The following is a 23,855-nucleotide window of genomic DNA, read 5'->3' as shown; positions in this document are numbered from 1 at the left end:
AAGCCGACACCCATCTCGTAATATACATGTTTAGTATTAGTTTAAGAATTTAGTTAATTAAAATATTAATTTATTTCGGTATAATATAATGAAATAAAAAATTGTATAATTTCTCGATTGATTTAATCGGTCAAGATCGTGTTAGTTAAATTTAATAGGAGAAAAGAGTCTTGTTGTTTAAATTTGATAGAATTGGTCAGATATTATTTATTCTTGTATAAAACTAAAAACCTGCCTATATTAATTATATAAAAATTTTACATGTAAACTGAAAAATCTATAAATTTTCATAACTTATCCCGATTGGTTCATTAACACTGCAAAATAATTTCTCGAAAAATTAAAACCGGCTAATCTATAATTATCCGTAAATAAATGTCATTGATCTTAATGAACAATAAAAAATGACATAATATGAATCATTTTATCATCATTTCATCTTAAAATAATCATTATTATATTATTAATTAATACTTTATATTGAAATATTAGTTATAATGGCAAAAAGCAACTTTAGTAAATTTTATGTAAGTAAAAAATAAAATAAACTTAATACATAGTTAAGAGGTGTAATTAACAACTAATAAGATACTAATAAATGTGATGAGTATTTTTTAAATAAAAAAGTTTAAAAAATAAGAATTCAAGAAATTTTTTTGAAAGGTTTTGAGGGTTTTGCAATCCACTTTCCTGTTATTATAATATACTAGCATAAATCCCGTGCGATGCACGGGTTCCCATTAATATTGTAAAATTTTATTTATCCAGTTATATTATATTTTTAAAATATTTATATAAATATATAATGATTATAAATTTATAATAAAAATAATAGAATAACATGTGGTCGTAATTTAGTAAAATAAATAGACTATTTCTAGTGGTTTAATAATTTAGTAGTTTAGCAGATATATAACACTATTATTTATATATCTTTTAATAACATGTGGTCGTAATTTAGTAGAATAAATAGACTATTTCTAGTAGTTTATAAAATTTAGTAGTTTAGCATATATATAACACTATTATTTATATCTTTTAATAATAGGATAAGTTGTATTCGTAATTTAGTAGGATAAATATACTATATTTAGTAATAGTTTAAGAATTTAGTAGTTTATTAGATATATAACACTATTTATCTATTTTTATAATAAGCAAAATTAGAAAATTATCGTTGAACCAAATTATCAATATTCCGGCTATTATAGTATAGTGTAGATACGATGGTGGAAAGATTTTAGTGAAATAAGGATTGATTGAGATTCTGTTAAAATATATTTTTTAATTATATCTTAAAACAATAAATAGCGAATTATTAGTTGTAGAATCCGATTACTTCCCTTTTTTTCAGCAAGATATTTTTTATTTTATGTTTTTATTTCAGGGGGCAGGATGATAATAGAGGACTGGCCGATATCAACGGGCAATCGTTTCGGGCAGGGGAGACAATGACAACCCAGATGGGGACGAATGGACCACTTAACAAAAGTTGTCCCCACCTCTTTGATTATTCAGTGTTTGTATCATGGGAGAATCTGGACCCACAAAAGTGAATTATTTGGCCTTACGGGACCCACGTCTAGTAGACTCCTGATGGGATGAGAGAGACGTGTATATTACTCATTCTATTTCATTTTAATAATTACTTGATTTGTCTGTACTGATTTCCATTTTAAAGTGCTATACAGTTAAAATAATATTTTTTATTTTTTAAAATAAAAATATATAACTAAAATTTTATTTTAAAAAATTAAAAAATAATAATTTTTACTATACATTCAATACATACAATTAAAATAAAACAGAAAAAATAACGTGACAAGAAACTTGATTGATGGTCTGATGGGAGTTGCTAACAAGCGAATAAAATAGTAATATAAGTGAAAATAACTGTGCCTACTTGAATTATAAAATAAATACAACCATGACCGTAATTGTACAGCCAAGAAATTAGGAATATTCTGCTATATAAATTTATTAGTTTACCGGTGTTCTAAAAATATCTGGAGAAATTCCCGATTCAACTTATTAATCATTTATTAATTTTTTTCAAAATATACGATCGATTCGATTTTTAAAATCCGATTAATTCTTACAAATTTTTTTTATTGGTATATATATAATTATTTATTAAAATTAAAATACTATATTAATTTAAAAATGAATAATTATAGAAATTATGATATAATAAATATATACTTGTTAATAAATAACTAATATAATGATAATAATATATTAAATATTAAATATAATTTAATATTATAATATATCGAATTTTTATTCCAATTAATACTTTCAATTAATCCTCAATTTTTTAATTAATCATAAATCGGTAGTTTAAACCGATCTTTCCCGATATTCAATTTTTACAATACTGAAGTTTAGTCATAAATTATACTTAAATGAAATTTTATAATAAAAACTACAAATATTCTTTGTAAGGAGTTTTTGTCCCCGGTAACTAACCCCACAAATTAATAAAGGTAAGTTATGACTATTTGATGCTTCGTCAAGGGTCCAAGTGATTGAAATTCTAACAAAGTAAGCTAACTTTAATACATCATTCATAAGTTAATGGACACATCAATTACATCTTTAAAATGAGGGACCACGGAGAAAAGAAGTACATGAAAGTTTAAGTGCTCTTCAAATACTACTACAACTAAAATGCCACAACTTCACGGGAAACTGGAATAGCCCCTAGGTTTGTGGAATCCTCGTAAATGGTTTCACTTGATAGAGAAAAGTTATTTAAAAAGGAATAATCAAGCAATGGATGGGTATGATAGGTCATAATATAATTAAATTCAAATAATATGATAAAAGTATAATAAAAGGAGACTCAAATTAACTGAAAATAATTCCCGCACATGTGATATCCGTTCAAGATAGTAACAGTCCCATAATACCTAAAATAACATGATAATATTTTAGACGTTCATGCGGACAGTTAAGCGTGAATTTTAATCAAGAACGTCTAAGTGTACACCCACCAAGAATTACCAAATGAAAAGGTGCAAATCTCGAAATTACTAAACTGGGTGTCTATAAAAGACCCCAAAAAAATGGTTTTGGGTTACTTCTTTTGCTCTCTATCACAAATACATACGCACACTCTATATTCTAATAATTCTTATTCTAACCTTCTTTTTGACAAATTGTTTTTCTTATCCTTACATTAGAGGTGTTTTAGAGACGACACCCCCTCCGATTCTATATTGCAACAACCTACAACTTGACCTCACATATTTACGTTTCTGCACAAATGGAAGTCGAGTCTACAAGGAAAAGACAAGAGCCCGGAAAAAAAAGGAAGTTGTCAGATTCCCCTCAAGATAACTAAGTTTGTGTTATTTTATTTGACGAGGTGTATCTTGTTAATTATTAATAGCTGATATTTATACATATTTAAGCAAGATGATAATAAAATATATTCTTTTCGTACTGATGATAGTGAAATATTATTTGTCAAAGTACACGTGGCATAACACTTGAAAATGAGATAAATTAATGTTATTAGCTTATATTTTGTAATATCATTTTTATTTTAGTACATTCTTGTATATCGCATAATTCACAAAAAAATCGGTTGTCAACAAACTAGTCGTAGGTAGGTTCGAATGCTATATAAGGGGATGATTTTATAGAATAAGGTTCTCAAATAGACGAGAATTAAATTCAATACCGGGGATCCAGATATTTAAGTTCTATGTCATCACACTCTTCCTTTTTACAGTATTTGAAACAATGCGACCAACATAATAATAAGAATAAGAATAAGAATTTGGGATTTATTACTCCTTGTTATGTGCCGGATCTCAATGATCAGAAGAAACTCGGGATCTAACTGCGTTTTAGATATCATCAGTATTTGATGTGTCATCAGAATTTGATACATCATCTGTATTTGCATGTCATCAGCATATGGAGGCGGTCAGCTAAGAAGATTGATTATGTTCCTTAGTTTGAGGAATATATATTTGTTACGTTCTGACTCACGGGACTTTATCTACTCAGTTAAAGATATGTATCATTTTCAGTTAGTATTTGATAATGCATATCTTAGATTGATTAGTAGCAGCTGTGTATTATATAAACGCAGTTTAGGTCATCACGTAGTGAATCAACTTGAGCATTGTACAACCTAGCATCTCTCAAGACATCAGTATTTCTTGAGAGAGTTTGTAACAGTTTTTATCAGAAATATAAAGAACTATTATATTTTTAATACTTGTTCGAAACATTTATACAATTGTATCAAACCCCCCTTAAACAATTGTATTATTACTGGGTAACTATTGGTATCAGAGCAAACTGATAATTTACTATCAGAAACGATCTAAACATGTCTCTGAACAAGTATGAAAGTATCAAAATTCACATTCTGAAAAAGACTGAATATCCTACATGGAAGGTGAAGATGCTAATGCACTTGGAAGCTACAGATCCAGACTACCTCGATGTAATCAATGATGGACCTTACAAGCCAACAAAATTGGTACCTGCAACTCCTACTGTTGATGAACATCTTCAGCTGAAGGAGAAGAGTGAGTGGACACCAGAAGAGAAAGTCATTGTGCTGAAGGATGCAAAGGTAAGAAACATTTTGCATAACAGTCTTGACTCTGTGATGTCAAACAGGGTTATAGCCTACAAGACTGCCAAAGAGATCTGGAATGCTCTTGAGATACAATGCCTAGGAACCACAACCATCAAGAAGAACATAAGGGCTGTTTTAGTTCAAGAATATGAAAATTTCGAGGCCAAGACTGATGAAAATCTCACCGACATCTTTGATAGGTTTCTCACTCTGCTCAACAACTTATTTTTGGTGGGAAAGGTGTACGATCTTGAAGATTCAAACACCAAGTTTCTGAGAGCTTTGAATGAGGAATGGGAGACTCAGACCTAAATCATATGACATCATTATGATTTGGAAAAAGTCACTCTGGATGAAATCTATGGCATGCTGAAGACTCATGACTTGGAAGTGCAGCAAAGGAAACAGAGAAAAAGTAACAAGGGAAAATCAACTACCTTAAAAGTGAATGCTAAAGCTTCAAAAGACAAGACAGTTGAAGCTACAAGGAAAAAGAACTATATGCCAGAATCAGATACTGATGATTCATCATCAAATACTGATGATGACACTGATTCTGTATTTGATGATGACACTAATTCTGAAACTGATGAGAACATGACAGATTCTGATTTCATGCAGATGGATGCTATGATGGTTAAGGGTTTCAAGAGGATGCAGTTCAGGAAGTCTCATAAGAATAGAAGCTTCAGGAAGAAGTTTACTGGAGGAGAAAGGAAGCCTTCTGGAAGAAGAGAAGGAAAGGATTTGAAAGCTGGAAAAGTTGACAGGTCAAAGATCAAACTATGCACTGATGGATAGTTTTGATAATTCTGCTTCTCCTGATTCCAAGGTATCAATATCTTTCTTTTCTCTTGATACTGAGGATATATCTGAATTGAAATCTATTCTTAAGTCTCTCCATGGAAATTTTAAGAATAATACTCTAGAGAATAATAGACTGTTAACTGAAATTGAGGTCTTAAAATCTAGGAATGATCAGTTAGAGTCTGACTTAATAAACCAGATTGAAATTTAAAAAAAAATGTGAGAAAGCTAAACATACAGTAAAGATACTTGAGGCTAGGTATAGTATGTTGGAAAAAGATTTAGAAAATGAGAGGAAAACCCTTAAAGCCTGGACTGATTCAGGCAAAAAGGTTCATGAGATGATCTCTAAGAAAAACTGGAAAGAATGTCTTGGCTATAAAGATGAAATTAAAGATGTTGACACTGAAAATGAAATTAACCTTAAGACTCCTGTTAAGTTTATTTCTTCAAAAGCTAATGAACCCAAATCTACTTTTGAGAAGGGTTCAACCTCTGCATCTCAAGATAAGAAAGTAAATGATAAAACTCAAGGAGAGGAAAACAAGGAGACCATTAAGACTGTTAAGAAAGAAAAGAACATATGACTTTTGTCTAAAGGATAATTGAAAAAGAAATTATCCGAGGTTACTGATAAACCTCAGATAAAAAGTCCAAAAAGAAACAGAAATGGTAAGCAAGGTATTTCCAAGGAATCTAACTATAAGGTTGTTCCCAATACTCCTAGAAAAACTTATTTTAACTGTGGTAATACTAATCATCTTGCTATTGATTGCAGGAGGAGTAAGAAAAAGAAAACTGTTATTCCCGAGTCTTATGTTACAGGTAGATTAGTATTTTACAATCCACAAAATCCTTGTTTTCATTGTAGTAGTAGTTGGAATTCAATTTACACTTGTAGTTCTTATCATAAGTTGTATCATAATTTCTATGAACCTTTGCCGAAATTCAATAAAACTGCTTATGTGATTATCACTGTCAGTTCTACTAAATCTACTTCTGATAAGACAAATTCTGTTAAAGAAAAAACTGTCAGAAATGACTCTGAATCACAGAAACTTAAGAAACAAGGGCCCAACAAGTGTGGGTCCTTAAAATTCCTTCTAATTAATCATCTTTCTGATTGCAGGGTAACAGGAAAAATATTCTTGTCTTGGATAGTGGATGTTTAGGATATATGACTGGAAATAAATTCCTGCTGTCAGAATTTGAGAGGAATGCTGGCCCAGATGTATCTTATGGGGATTGAAATGTAGGACACACTCTGGGATATGGAAAGGTGGTAATAAAAAATGTAGCTTTGGTGGAAGGACTGAAACACAACCTACTGAGCATCAGTCAGATTACTGATAAAGGTTATCATGTGGTATTCTATGACTCTCACTGTGAAGTTCTTCACATCAAGATAAAGAAAGTTGTCTTGAAAGGATACAGACATGGAAATATATAAGAAGCAAGGATGTATGGAAGTCTTGAGGAGGAAGCTACTTGCCTTATCTCTAAGGCATCAGTAGATGAAAGCTGGAATTGGCACAAGAAGCTCTCACATCTCAACTTCAATTCTATCAATGAACTTGCCAAGAAGGATCTAGTAAGAGGATTACCAAATAAGCTATACTCATCTGATGGTCTTTGTGATGCTTGCTAAAAGTCCAAACTAAGAAGAGTATCCTTCAAAAGCAAAACAAAATTCTCTATCACTGAACCATATCATATGCTACACTTGGATCTCTTTGGACCAGTGAACATAATGTCTATCAACAAGAAAAGGTACACAATTGTAATGGTTGATGATTTCACTAGATATGCCTGGGTTTATTTTCTACACATGAAGGATGAAACTCTAGAAATTCTTCTAGATCATGTAAATCAAATTGAAAATGGGACCAATTTCAAAGTGAAAATACTGAGAAGTGATAATGGAACTGAGTTCAAGAACTTAAAGATGGAGGAAGTCTGCAAGTACAAAGGTATACAACAATAATTCTCAGCTCCTGGTACACCTCAACAAAATGGTGTTATTGAGAGGAAGAACAGAACCTTGATTGAAGCTGGCAGGACTCTGTTAGAGGAAGCCAAATTACCCACTTATTTCTGGGCTGAAGCTGTAAACATAGCTTGATACACTCAAACTATTACTTTGATAAACAAATATGGTGTTACTCCTTATCAGATGCTGAAAGAAAAGAAGCCAAGTTTCAAACATCTCCATGTATTTGGATATAAGTGCTTTGTTCTTAGAACTCACACTGATCAGCTAGGAAAATTTGAATCAAAAGCTGATGAAGGAATCTTTGTTGGTTATTCACCATTGAGAGCATACAAATTTTTCAATCTGAGAACAAATAATATGGTTATCTCTATCAATGTATCTTTTAACGATAAGAAGATTCCTGGTTTTGTAGAAGACTCTCATGAAAGTTTGATCATTGCAAATAAAAATGCACTATTGGAATCTACATCAGACTCTAATGGATTATCAACTACTGATGATCTAAATCCTGATAATCCTTCAGATCCTGAAGATGATCAATATACTAATGAACTTGCACATATTGAGGGGGAGCAACTGCAAGGTTCAACTGATAGTACTAACACTGAAGAATCAACTCAAGTTTCTTCTCAATCTGATCACTCAGAATCTAATGCTGATTCAATATCATGAGAACATGCGTCAAGTCCTAATACTTCATCAGGAGATAACAACACTGATTCAGGGGGAGCCTCAAATGCATTTGATGAGGCATATAATTCAGGGGGAGCATCTAGCTCAAGAAGGATATTTCCTCATGCCATAAAATGGACCAAAGATCACACCCCTGATCTGATCACTGGAAATCCTGATGAAGGTGTAAGGAAATGAAGTGAAACTCAAAATGAATATCTGTATCACAATCTACTTTCAAAAGAAGAGCCAAAGAAAGTAGAAGATGCACTTAAGGATGCAGATTGGGTCATAGCTATAAAAGAAGAGTTGAATGAGTTTAAAATAAATGAAATATGGAAGCTGGTGCCTAGACCTAAGAATAGGTCAATTGTAGGCACAAAGTGGGTCTTCAAAAATAAAATTGATTCTGATGGAACCATTGTCAGAAACAAGGCAAGGTTAGTGGCTAAAGGATATTCCTAACAAGAAGGCATTGACTATGATGAAACATTTGCTCCTGTTGCTAGGCTGGAAGCAATCAGAATTTTCCTGGCATATGCTGCACACAAGAAATTCAAAGTCTTTCAGATGGATGTCAAGAGTGCATTTCTCAATGAAGAACTTGAAGAAGAAGTCTATGTTGAACAGCCACCAGGTTTTGTGGATTCTAAACATCCTGACTATGTTTATAGACATGACAAAACACTCTATGGACTAAAGCAAGCACCTAGAGCATGGTATGAGACTCTTGCTCAGTATTCACTTGAAATTGGATTTAAAAGAGGTACAATATATAAAACCTTATTTTATCTGAATGAAGGTAAAGATTTTCTTTTAGTTCAAATTTATGCGGATGATATCATTTTTGGATCGACTAATCAAAAATTGTGTGATAAGTTCTAAAAGTTAATGCAATCAAGATATCAAATGAGTATGATGGGAGAGATGAGCTATTTCTTGGGACTGCAAATTAAACAGACTGATGATGACATCTACATTGATCAGTCCAAGTACACAAAGAATCTATTGAAAAGGTTTAATATGCAAGAAAGTGCACCTGCAACTACTCCTATGGCAACTGCTACAAAGCTTGATCCTCATGAAGGTACAACAATTGATATCATAAACTACAGAGGTATGATTGGTTCTCTCCTGTACTTAACGGCTAGTAGGCCAGACATTATGTTTTCTACCTGTCTGTGTGCAAGATTTCAGGAAAATCCTAGGGTGCCACATCTTATTGCAGTTAAGAAAATCTTTCGGTATCTCAGGGGTGCTACATCACTTGGTCTATGGTATGCAAAGGAAACTCATTTTGAATTATGTGGATATTCAGATGCTGACTTTGCTGGATGCAAAATAGACAGGAAGAGTACCTCTGGAAGTTGTCAGTTTTTGGGAGGAAGATTAGTCTCATGGTTTAGTAAGAAGCAGAAATCCATTTATACTTCAACTGCTGAAGCTGAATATATTGCAGCTGGAAGCTGCTGTGCTCAGCTACTATGGATGAGGAACCGACTCATGAACTATGGATTATCATTTTCTAAAATTCCTAATTATTGTGATAATCAAAGTGCTATTACCATGACAGGATACCCAATGCAACACTCTCTTACTAAACACATCAGTATCAGATATCACTTTATAAGAGAACATGTCATTGAAGGGACAATTGAGCTTCATTTTGTTCCTACTGATCAACAGCTGGCTGATATCTTCACAAAGCCATTACCTGAAGCAACATTTACAAAGCTTGTCAATGAACTTGGTATGGTTAGTTGGGACATATAATTTCCTTTTACTTTTATTTGATCAAATCCTGATATAAATTGATCAAATCTTGATGATGTCCTGAATGTTTTTTAAAGACACTATTTTGAGAATTAATGATGTATTTCTCTATACGCATGTTCAATTAAGTAATTTATTTTCTAAAGTGTGCATGTAAATATATATCTTTGTCATCATTACAAATCAGTCTAGGGAGACGCTTATCATTTGATTTTTTTGATTAAATAATTCAATTAACTCCCTAGTTAATTATTAACCAAACCCCTAGTCCTTTCATATTCTCTCTCTCTTGGTTATTTAAACCACCATTCATAATCCAGTCTAATCATATATTCCCAAACATAAAACGCTCTTATCACTTTCATTTCTCACATCTCCTTCTTCTTTCAAACAATGTCGAATTTTGGTTGGTTCTACAGTTATGGCGCGAATATTGTGACACTCTTTCGTAATGGGATGCAAACTCCATATCATATCAATGCCATTCAAAGTGACATTTGGATTCAACGTCCAGAAGTCACCAAAACTGTCTTTCTGGGATTTCAGAAAGACCTTCATCTCTACACCCTTCGTTAGCAAGAGAGGATCATTCGTCTTTCTATTTTCTCTGTTGAAAGCAGGAAGAAGCCTTGATCATCCACCACCTTAGTCTTCCCGACAAACATCCTCTGGCTGTTTCTCTTTACCATTAGCTTTGTCGGGCTTCTTAGACTAAGGTTGTTGAAGTTCTTACTACTAGACTAGGATTCTCCTGTAATTTCTTATGCATGTAATCAAAATTTCATGAAATGTACTCTTTTGATCTATTAATGAAATCTTTTGTTTACAAGACTTCATCTTTGTTATTTAGTTGTGTGCATGTGATTATTCTTATTGTAGCCTATTAATCTATAAATCATACACTTATCATGTATCTTTTGATGGTTATTAAGATTAAAATTGTGGTATTTTAACGCGTTTGCGATTTTGACAAATACTGATGAACTTGAATCGATAAATCCTGACAGATAAGCGGTTCCAAATATTGACGACAGGTCAGCATGTTATAATTTAGAATATTATTGTTTAATAATTTGTCAGTTGTTTAGTGCTGCAATTGAATATATATTTAATTATTGATTAATAGTGAATTATCTGTCGAACAAATTCACAGAGTAATTTCTTGAAAAAGCTGTGCGTATTTTGTTGCTAATTCCGTACTTTTAAATCCTATTACTCAGTAATTGCCATCTGTCAGAAGTCTAACTCACTAAGCTTCCTTCTTCGTGCGTGTATATTATTCACAATTTATCTTTGCAAACCCATATACCCAGAAGAACTTCAGTGACACAAATCATCATACACACAACCTCACTATCCACATCTCACTCATATCCTTACTCAACTCCTACACATATCATGTCATCTTCTGAAGTTTTACCATTCTTCAGCCAAACTACTATCATTCATGGAAACACCTTTGGCACAAATAATTATCTGGCTCTGCTTACACATCAGCAGTTTCCAAAATCTTTTCATGATATTCAGGATTTCTTACTCCAATGTCCAATTGGGTATGCTCTTACAAATCCTACCAAGGTGTCATACAGGGCGGTAATTCAGGTATGGAATACAGCTCTGGTTAATGAAACAAACACTTCTTTCTCTTTTGAATATAAGGACACATGTATGAGGTTGATGTTGATGTCTTGATTCAAGCCTTGAGATTGCCTGCTTGTGATGGTGCTCCTGATAACTATGCAACTGAGCAGCTGTTTGATATGCTAAGGACCCTAAGCTATAAAGGTGAAATCACAACCATTGGAAAACTGGCAAGGACAAAATTGAAGAGAGAGTGGAATTTCTTCTTTGACTGCATCAACAAGTGTTTCTTGAATAAAACAATAAATTTTAATGCTCTTCCATCTACTTCTCTGAAAATTGGGTAGTCTCTCCTTTACTCTGGTAATTTTGATTATGGTAATACTATACTTCAATTCATATTTTCTAGGAGAACAGACACATCAGGAGTTATAGGGTATACTAGATTTCTTCAATTGATTTTCAATTTTCTATGCCCTAATGCTACATTTGATAATGATGAATTACTCCCTGTGTTTCAAATCTCTGAAAAACTATCACTGATCACATTAAAAGGGATGAAAATAATGAATTTTCAAGACCTCCTTTCCTACCTAGGGAGGTCAGGCAATTTCTGTTAAGAAATAGACCCACTCCTACACAAGTGACTGCAAATCCTGATGATGGCATCTCAGTAACACTTTCTGATGTTGTGGGACAGGACACCACCCATCTTGTTTCTAGCCCAATCATTTTTTTCTCCTAAACAACACTCTCATCCAGATTCTAAATTATCCTCCTCCGATGTCTCCCAAAAGGCATCAGTTGTAACAAAGAAAAGGCTAGTTAAGAAATCTATTAAATCTGAATAGACAGCCCTACAGGCCTTACTGAGTGAGAGTGAGAAGAAAGAAGAATGTTTCTCAGTCAGAAAAAGAAGACTGATAATGCATGATGATTCTAACTCTGATGATCAAATGCCCATTGGGTCTATGTTGAAGATCAATAAATCAACAGTTGAAAATCCTGATGACTCTGTTAACAATACTGGTACCAAGTAGCCAACTACTGATGCTAGTGCTTTGCTCAAAAAGATTCCGGTGATCAAAGAAACTGTTGTGCCCAAGACAACTGACAAGATCAGGTTGAAAAGAAAAGGTGGAGAAGTGATTGGGTACATCAGAAAGAAGAAAAAGGCTCAGTCCTCTGCTATGGATGTCACTCCACAAGAACCTAACTCTCAAAGGGATTTAGCAACTGAGACACATCCAGTCACACAAGAACCATCTTCTCAAAGGGAAGATGCAGACCAAGAATGTAATATCCGGGATATAGCGTGTAATTATTTTTATCAATAAATAATTAAAGTGTGATGATTAAATGATTTTTGGTGAATTATCTGATAATTAATATTGATATTTGGATGTTTGTATGAGATAAAGTATAAGTATGTTAATCTTAATATATCCAGAATAAAATATAGATAATTGTGATATTTTTCTGGAAATTTTTGGGAATGTTATATGATTTTATAATAATTTACATATTTAATAATTATTTTCCGAATAATTACAAAACTATTCTATAAAACCGGGAATCATCCAACTTTAACAGTTTTTATGTTTTTACAACCCGAAACTCTTCGGAAAACTCCTTCCTAACCTAATCTGGTTATTCTGAACATTTTCTGTGTTTTAACTTTTTCAATCCGGATTACGGTTTGACCCGTACACGTCCCGACGGACAATTTTTGCTACAATAATCATTTCGATAAAGAAACAAAACCCGTATTTTCAAAAGACGGGATAATATTACATTATGTTTGTATAAAGTATTTTATAAGAAGCCCGGTTTGGATAATTATCCAATACAAGTATCAAAATGGATCGTCTTTGCAGTTACTTAGCAGCTAAGTAACTAATTTATCGATCCAATACGATCCAACACGATCCAATATTCCATAAATATATATAGCCCTTTTATTATTTCATTTTATTCGTATAATCATAATTAGTCAGTAAAATATAGTAAAATACAGAGAAAATCCTAATTAAATGTTACGTTCTTGAGAATCAAACGCACAACACGAAGGCGTTATTGAACTCCGTATCAAGCGTGCCATATATCAAAACGAAGCTCTCGAAAAGCTCTTTCTCAATCAACCATCTATTCAAGTGCAAAAATCAAGGTTTTCTTCTTATTTATTTATTTTAATTTAAATTAATTAAGGATTTATATACGAATTTTTGTTCTTGATATTGTTGATATGATTTGATGTTTCCATTATGTAGATAATCTTTTTCTCATCATTTTGGTATATTATATGACTAATTTGGAGTCCAATAACATATAGAAATTGATGTTTGATTCTGGAAAATTAAAAACTAGGGTATATGTTCTTGAATATGTTTAATTCGAATTAGGGCTTTTTTTTATACTGATTCTGGGTGAAATATGATATCACCAATGAGCTTAGTAGGTTTTCATGAGTTGATTCATACTTTTTAATCGATTAGGGGAGTTCGATTTCGTGTAGACCGGAAAAGGGAAGCCTCGCCGGCGACGGCGAGCTTCTTCAAGCTTTTCCGGCTAGTTGCTTGATTGCTTACACAATTTGATTGTTTAAATAAGTTTTTGGTAGAGTCCTCTCGAATTCTGGAGATTATGGTAACCATTTGAAGTCGATTTCTCGGATTCTGGCGGAGCAGGGTTCGCCGACGGCAATTTTCAGATCGACCCCCTGAGGTATTGAGAATGGTGACTTTAAGTCACCCAAGTTTCAGAATTTGCAAATCAACCCCGATACTTCTAAAAACTTACACTTTTCACTGTACGACTAAAGTTTGAAAAACTGACACTTTATGTAATAACCCCAAAATTTTGAACTTTTTTGTAACCCTTATGAATAGTGTTTTTGCTGATATTGCTGAATAAGAAAACTTTTCATGCCACACTATGTAGGGGTTCTTTTATTGTTATTCTGAGATCTTATTAGCACTCTATATGATATATAAGTGTATGTAAAGATCGTCAGAATCCAAATTCAAACACTTTGATTTTTTCCCGAAAATCCACCAGATACCGAAAGAATTGAGTATAAGGTAACAGGATAAAAAGGATTTAAATTCAAGGATTATAAGAGAGGATCATAAAAGAAATATAATGTATTGAGAAAGGTTAAGGAAACCCAAGTAATAAGATCCCGGGTATGATCCCTCAAACGATAAACGAAAACGAAAGTTAAGCGAACCGTATAACAGATCAGCGGTCATTAGTCAAGTAATTAGAAGCTAATCAAAGAGGTTAGTGAGGATGATGTCATCAAACCAATAAGGAGAGGACAAGTGTGGGAGGATGACATAACATGATGACCTAAGCATGACCAAAGAGAAGGGTGTTGTTGGTTGATTGTGAACCACACAAAATTCACCATGGTTAAAAGTAATAAATCAAAACAAAAGTAAGCAACCAAGCAAAACAAATCACAAAATCACAAAAACACAAAGTTGACTTCATTTCTTCAAGAAAGCTCTCGGCCTTTCTCTTTTTTTTCAAGAAGAAAAATCCAAAATCCAAGATCCAAGCCTTGTTAATTAGTGAGGTAATTATCTAATATTCCTTATGCATTGATATAGCTATCATATAAGTTTGAGCTTCAAATTCCTTCACAATCTCTTCCTAAAATTCATGGAAGAAGAGGGTGAATAGTGTTTTTCAAGAACTTAAAATTTTGTTCTTGAGTTTTTGTTTAGATTAAGCTTGGGTAAGGACTTTCAAGGGTGATTCCAAGCTAATTAGTTACTCCCACTCACAAGGAAGGTATAATCTCTTAACCTAGCTTTGTTATTGAATGTTAAGAGCTTAATATGAGTATTATAGTTCATAAGAGGCTTGATTGTTGTGTATGTAGAGATTAGTTGGTTTTGTGATATTTTTGGAGTTGTAAATTTTGGTTATTAGTTAAAGAACTTAAGAATAATTTTAGTTCATGTTTGAGATTAATATAAATTGGAAAAACTTGAGGTGTTGGGGCTGTTGTAGTGAGGTATGGATGGAGTTTGGTTGTATGGTTGAATTGTGGTTGGTTTGTGGCTGATTTGGAGTAGAATAAAAATTGGTAATCGCGTAAACATAGCCGTCGTAATGTCCGATTTACTATAGACTGTTTTTGTTCTTAACATCAGGACCCGAGAACTCACTGTTAGGTTTTGACCATTGGCATGATTAGATAGTTCATGTTACGAGCTTCGTTTTGATATGTGGTTCGTTTGAATCCGATATATGGTTTAGGAGAAACGACCGTTTTAAGTAACGGCGTTTTGCGAACGAACCATTACCCCTCGCCTTACTTTGAAACATAGGTTAAAGACCTTAAAGGTCTAATTGGAGTATGAATCATTTATGTAAAGTGTATTAGACAGTTGGTAAGGCACTCGCGAAAGAATCGCCTTAAAACCCTTAATGGTTAATTTATTAAAAATGGTGGAGCCGAGGGTACTCGAGCGACTTAAGTGAATCGTTAAGCGCAAAAGCGAACGTTAGGGTCTAATTGGTTAAAGTATAGATTCATAAGCGACTTTGGTTTAATTCCAAATTATATGTTGTTTATAGGTTACCAGACTCGTCCCAAGCCATTTATCACCCCCAGTCGCTCATGCAAGTTTTCTACCCGTTATACTGTTGTTGTGATGTATACATATGTATATGCATTATCTTGTGATAGATGCATGGTGGTTAATTAGCAAATCTTGCGATATATTGGAGCATGTGATATGGTATATATGCATATATGTTTCGTAGTCTTGATATATATTGTTGATTCAATTGCTTATAAGTTGCATAATACCTATGCTAGAGATAAGCAGTAGTTGTGTATACCCTTAGTATAGGGGACCCAAAGGTGGACATTTTTCTAAAACCGGGAGTCGATGTTTCCGAGTATATTATATATATTTATATATATAGATATAGTTTTCAAAACTATGATTTAAATAAGGTTTATTCGATAACTTTATTTTATTAATGAATATTATTTTGAATATTCATTCGAGGGCTTATGACTCCGTTTATTTTATTAATGAATATTATTTTGAATATTCATTCGAGGGCTTATGACTCCGTTTATTTTATAAATGAATATTATATTGAATATTCATTCGAGTGCTTATGACTCCGTTTATTTTAATGATGAATATTATTTTGAATATTCATTCGAGGGCTTATGACTCCGTTTATTTTATTAATGAATATTATTTTGAATATTCATTCGAGGGCTTATGACTCCGTTTATTTTATTAATGAATATTATTTTGAATATTCATTCGAGGACTTATGACTCCGATTATTTACTAATTAATATTCTTTATTTTATTAAAGAATAATGTGTCGATAATCAAACTCACTTTTGATTATTCAAATAAAGATATTACTTTCGTATAAGTATATCTTTGGTTATTTAACATTCATTTCAAGTATAAGTTTTACAACTTCTACTTCAATTATTTTTATAAAGATTATTCTTTATGGGAATATTATTTAAATAATAATATTCAGATATTTTCTAATATATTGGGACTAATTTATTTTATTAAATCAGCATCACTCCAAACATTCTTAAAAATGTTTTCGAGTCTTCAAAATGATTTTTAAAAGTTAGAGCGGATCCCAAAACTCATTTTTATATTTAAGATCTTTCTTTCGAAGGGGATTTAAATACTCGCTCAAAACCTGAGGGATCCGGCTCAGTGGTGTATTTTATATTCGCAACGAGGTTGCTGTTTTGATAAATGAATTGATTACTTACCCAACGTTCGGGAAGTAAGTCCATCTATTGAGTCGACATAAGCAACATGGGCTCAGTGGGCGTCCATGAAAGTGTAAGTGACTCAGTGGGAGTCCATCAAATGCGTAAGTGGCTGAGTGGCAGTCCAGCATAAGGTCTTATTGCGGCCAGGGTGATGACCAGTGGGGAATTCGTCCATCTACTAGTAGAAAATGTTACTTATTGGTAACTTTGCCTGATCAACAAGATATCGGGTTTATGCCAAAATTCTTTTCCTTTCCAAAATTCATTGGATGTTACAAACTCTGTTCATACTTTACATAACAGAGGTTTCCAGGAAATGTATAAAAGATATATATGTGGATATATATATCGGGACTGAATAAAGTATCTCGTAACCTCATTTCATTCAATAATATATCAAAGATTGAATCTATTCAAGTCTTAACTTGTGGTCTCATCTATGGGATGACCTTTTGAAACCTATAATACTTTGAACAGTGGTAGTTCAAGTAGCTTTATAAAATGGTATAAGTATAGAGAAGTAATTGGTAACTTCATCATCCTTTAAGCTTATATCCAGTAAGTATCTACCTTACACTTGATAAAGGTTTCCAGTAAGATATCCATTTAGATACTTGCATTATTGTTTACACTATATATTATCTTGCGAGCTGTAATGCTCACTCTTGCTTCATTTCTTCATCACACAACAACCGTTAGGAAAGATGGCCAGACTCAAGCAGACCCAGCACAAGCGCATGGGAAGCGTCCCGCGTCTTCCCGTTGATGTTGTAGCTGCTATAGCTGCAGAGGTAGATCTATTGGTAGATCAGGCATTCTACTTTTGGGAACCAAATATTGTATAATTATAACTTGTAGCAGATAATGGCAAATAACTGTAAACTTATCAAGTAATCATTTTGGGTTGTAATAACTTTTAAATTGTGGATTCAAGGACTTGTACTTATTTCAATTTCATCTCTAAGACTATAACGGGTTGTGGTGTGTGTTAGTGTGGGGTCACAACATGAGGTTATTTATTATTAATTAAGTTAAGTGATATTGTGGAAAGAAAGACCGTGACGACCCGATCCCCGACCCCGGATCTGGGGGTGTTACACTTTAACCCTTTTACAAATTATTTTTAAAATTTGTTTTTATCTATTAATTGTAATTCCGAAAATACTTTTAGTGATTTGAAAATTTCAGAAATAAATCTGAATTATCTAATTAATTAATTTTAATTAATAATTAATTAGTTAATTGGTCAATTAATTTAAATATTAATTGATTAATTAATTAATTAATTAATTTAATTATTTATTAATTAATTTTAGTTGATTATTTAATTAGATTTAATTATTTATTTTGATTTAAAAATTCCGAAAAAAATAGTTTCGAGTTTTAAAATAATATTTTAAAGGCTCTATAATTATTATTAAATTATTTTAAAGTCGGATTCGGGTGTTCGGACCCTATTATTTTATCATAAAATGATTCGGAGACACGTTTTAACTCCGAAAAATGTTCAAAAATTCGTATTAAATACCTGGAAAATCATTTTAACCCTGAATCTTATTTGGAAAAATATTTTGATCGAATATCTTGCGTGCTATGTGCTACGTGCTATCTGATTAATGTGTTATATGCCTATGTGGTTATTGTTTGATGGTTTTTGCTGTAACTTTCAGTCCGTAAATCGGATTTGGGTAAAACGAAGGGTAGATAAAAGCTTATGACGTCTATATGACAATTAGAATAATATGAGATTGAATATTGAAAGATACTTGTGATGCCTAGCAGAGTCAGCGAGGCATAGAAAAGGAAACTAGTGATCCATAAATAGAGTCGAAGCATAGAAAGAGAAGGCAGTGGATTGATGAATAAAAGCAAGGCATAGAAAAAGAAGGAATGTGATTAAAAATTAAAACTGTTAGATGAGTACAAGTAAAATTGGAAATCATCTGTGATAAGGCAAGTACTTCTGAACCTTCTTCAAAATATATTGCAAATATTTTCGAACTTTTTCATAACATGTTGCTATTATTCAAAATAACTCATGTTTTATATTGCAAACGCTTTAAACTGTTCAACCTTGAACCCTGATCATATCATTGAACTTGAGCTGTAAGCCTTATTTCTTGTAAACCACCAATGGTTGATTCCCCATATATTAAATCATACAAATACAATACTACTCCACAAATACATACACACCATAAACCAAGTATTACGATAAAATTACTTGAGCATACAGAAACCTATATACCCTGTATTATCATTGAACCATTGTTCATCAGATACTTGATTCTCCATCAGGCTTGCAGCCGTTCTTCATATTTACACCTTGATAGACCCTGGTGATACCTATGAAATGTTTTATGCTCTGAGATAAATGCTTTATCAATGTTAATTATGATTATGTTTTTACTGAATTACATTGGTTATCACATTGAATTGTTTTAGAATTGGATGGTTTTATAAATATGGACCAGATTCGTGGTCAGGCCAGATTCGTGGTCAGACTAGGCCAATGCGTGCCTTGGATTTAGTATAGAGAGTAGAGCTGTGTGCCTTGCTCGGGGTTAGTGCGTGACTGATCAGCAGCCTAACCTTGTTTTTTAAAAATGAAAGTGAATGTCCAATTCTAATTATTACTTATCTAGAAACTTGATTCTTCTGAATCATTTCAATTTGTCATTGTTTAACCTCAGTTATTGCTATTATGACTTGCTGAGCTAGTTAGCTCACTCTTGTAAACTTTTTTTCTATTTTCAACCGTTGAAAAGGAAATTATTGGTAACAAGGATTCCCTGTCCAGTGTGCGAGCTAGGATTCCAGGTTAAGTTGGACCAAGCTAGCAGGAGCTTTATATTGTAGATGAGTTATGCAAGATTGTAAGAACGATATCATTATCATTTGTAAGTTGAACTAGTTGGGATTTGGTACGAAGTAATAAAAAGTTAAAATTGTGGCTTGTTTTCATACTTTAACCTATTGCGATCCGTGGTTATGTAAAGAAGGGCCAATGCATATAATATTTTACATACAGGTTTATATATTGTGTGTGTGTATTGTGAGCCCCAAACTTTTGACCTGGGTTTGGAGGGCGTCACATGTTTGGTATCAGAGCTATAGGTTATAAGTCATTGAACAAGCCAAGATTGTCGGGAATGGATATAGGGTTATGATTAGGATTAGTAAATAGAAAGGTAGAATGTCGAGAGGTTGAGTGTGACTGTATAATAGGTTTTGGTATGATTCGTGATGAGATTCGAGATTCTTATCTAGCGACGCAATTTTCAGATAGCAGCGATGGCAGATTCTTCTACCTCGGTATCGTCTGATCATTCGGAGCCTTCAATCGGAGGACTATCATCTGATTCACGCCCTGCTCTTCCACTGGTTTTAGCCATATCACCTCCTGTTGCGACGGTTTCACCTTTTTAATCTATTATCTCATCCCTTGATGCGAGATTACCTATTCGAGAATCCCCCACATGCTGATCTGGTCCTACCGGATATTCAGCTGTGAGTGCATTTTTTTTGTCTACCATACACCTTTTCTATACCATCAGTCTCAAACCCGTCTTATGAAGTAACGACACCTATGAGAATGGATTCGAGATATACATCATATTGTGAGTACACGGGGTATTAAGAAAGGTAAGAAGAAACCTAGAGAGAGGATTTGTGTGTTCTGGGGAAATAGCTACTACCAGGTTCTATGAAGCTACTGATAAGTATGCCACCCATGATTATCTTGTGAAGTGAGGTAGATGGATTTTAAAGGAATTTGAGAATATTAGAAATCGAGCATTTCTTGAAATTAGATGATGGTGTTATGGCCAAACATGATAAGTATAGTAGTAAGGTGATGCGATATTAGCTGACCTTGTTTTATAAAATGGAGTTGATGATTACTGGATAGACCTGTTATACTTAGAAATTGTAAGAGATAATGATGAGAGTATTACCAGTATGGAAGACTAGAAGTGAAGTTACGAATAAGATAATATGCAACGGTAACTGGAGTTTTTGTCGATCAATGAAGGAAAAATGGACCCAATAAGGGGAAGAAGATATATGGAAATGAATGGACTCTTATCTGATTACTTTCCTAATTGAATTCCTTGTGGTAGTTGAGAAGGATGACAACCAACTCATATAGTAATGACGACTAGGTGTATGATTTTCAAAATTTTAAATAGTTTTCAAAATAGATTTTCTTAACAAAAATTTTCTAAAATTCCTTGGAACAAAACAAGTTTTAAAAACTTGGTTGTCAAACCACTATTTGAGTTTCTTGTTTGTTATAAGATTCAGATTATCCAGAAGAATACTTGTTCTAGAAGTTAGTATGGTTTGTTTAGAAGGCTAGGTGGACCCCCTATTATGAAGAAGATTTGATTGTTCCTAGCAGAAGAATGTAAATATTGTTTGATAAGTTTAACGACAGACCAATGTACGGAGAAACTATTCATCCAATTTCTGAGACGATTAGAGTTCAAAGAATACGTCGATTCACAAGAAGCCGAGTATGAGCAAAAAAGATTGAGAATATCTCTAGACTTTTCTGAAGAAAGAATGTTATTGGCAAATGAGTTGATATGTTGGACGATCAGCAACTTAAGCGAAATTTGAAGTTATGATTATAAATTTCGTAAGACTGTAAATAGATTCGAATTCTAAACATGGAAGCGCGACGCTAAAGATACAAGACCCACTAAATGGAAATTTATTCTAATGATCGATTTAAGAAAGCATTTCAGAGATCTTTCTAAAGTTAATATATGACTCAGATTGAAATATATTGACCGAATCAGCGTTGAAGCTGTAAAAAGATGAAAGGTGGATGGCGACCAATGCTATCATTCTTTTCTATAATACTATTCGTTCTTATAAATCTCGAATAAAGTATGAACTTCGTTTATAATCAGCTCTATGAGGTAATACGAATTTTTTTATATTCCTTTCAAAATCATTTTTCCTCAAGTCTTATTTTCTGATTGAGACAACAATGCTATCGTGTGATGCTTTGTCGAAATGACAAAGAGTCTGGTGGGACGCCACCTAATCATGTGTTGTATGCCATATAGTATGAAAGACTGGCCATCTTGGGTACAAATATGGTTGTCTCACTCATATCCAAATCATCATTCATTTTTTCCTCTTCAATTATGACTTCTTGATTTATGGAATCCTTCTGATTATTTCCTTGTACTGTTATCCTTTATAAAAAGTTTTCAATTAGAATCATATACAGAAATTCCCTTCTTGTGTAAGGTTTATCCTTTGAACATTTTAAAAAGGAAGTGAAATGAACCCGTGTAGCAGATGGAGTTATATGATGAGTGTGGATAATTTCAAGCCAATAATTGGTGGACATATACGTGCAGAGAAGAACCATTATGCCAATGACGTGGTTGTACGAGGACATCAAAGTCAGAGGCGGAAATCTGTATACATGATACATTTCAAGTCTGAGATTTTGGCATGAATGGAAGTAGTTAGCGAACCGTATGAGGTAAATTAACTAGAGAAGTAAGAAAGTAAAGCTGCGTATATCGGATAAGGCAAATGATCGATTGGACAACAAAAGTGAGTGAAGAAACTCTTAATAATAACCAGATAATCGATTAATACGTTGTGGAGATGAAGCATACCTCGATCATGTGGGAGATAATTGTCATGAAGGTTCAAGATCGAAGAAATGCTAGTTGCGAATAAACTTCAAGGGTGTTCTTCAAGGAGTGGCTGGGTTTTCCCACTCAATTAAGTGAGTTATGTTAAATTTGATGCTAATAACTGAGCCAACAAAAAAGGTTCAGTATGAAAAGACATAAGTTGAGATGAAGGTATGGTGGTTTAACTGCAACAATTTTTAAGAAATGATGCTTTAAAACTAAAGGAATTCTTTCACAAGATTATAAGAGTGTTGGTTGAGACCATGTGTTGGTTATCAGAAGTTGAACAAGTTAACTAATGGGAACAAGTGTATATAATCAAGGATAGACGAATTGTTAATGAGAGAGCTTGAATTGAAACATGAACTAGAAGAATCTTAGAATAAATTTTAATTGTACTCAATAGTGATATACTGTTATAATCAAGAAGATATGAGAAAAGGTATGGCATAATAAGAATTGTTCGCTATAATTTTAAGTTGAACTAAAATATGGGTTTACTGGTTAGTATTATATGTGATGGTGAAATGGTGAGTTAGAAGGTGATAGTTAATTACACTTGTGGTTTGATTATTGGTTGTTTGATTGATTGTTGGTGTCGGCTTGAGTCCGACTGGTAATCCAAAATATAAAGGAGATGCTGCCCAAATTTTCAGAAAATACCCTACTTTTAAAAAATAGAAAATATACTTCCGTGTGTTATTGATATTCCTGTTGATACTCCAAATAATTGCGATCTCTGTTCTTGAAAAAGGTTTTTACAACCAATCTGACTATATATAACTGGTCTTTGATTTTATTTAGCTAGTCATCACTTGGTACAATTGATCAATTAAGTGAGTTAATTGATTAATTTTACCAATTAATGGTCAGTTAGATGGAAATCAATTCCAATTAGATTAAGTCAAATTTTGGTGTGATTTTCAAATCCGAAATCAAAGTAATGAGAAATTTGGAGAAAGTAAAGAACAAGTA

Source organism: Apium graveolens, chromosome 1 (genome assembly GCF_009905375.1).
Source record: "Apium graveolens cultivar Ventura chromosome 1, ASM990537v1, whole genome shotgun sequence".
In the NCBI taxonomy this organism is placed as follows: domain Eukaryota; kingdom Viridiplantae; phylum Streptophyta; class Magnoliopsida; order Apiales; family Apiaceae; genus Apium; species Apium graveolens.
The sequence above is the reverse complement of the archived record's forward strand: the minus strand, read 5'-3'. Positions refer to the sequence as shown.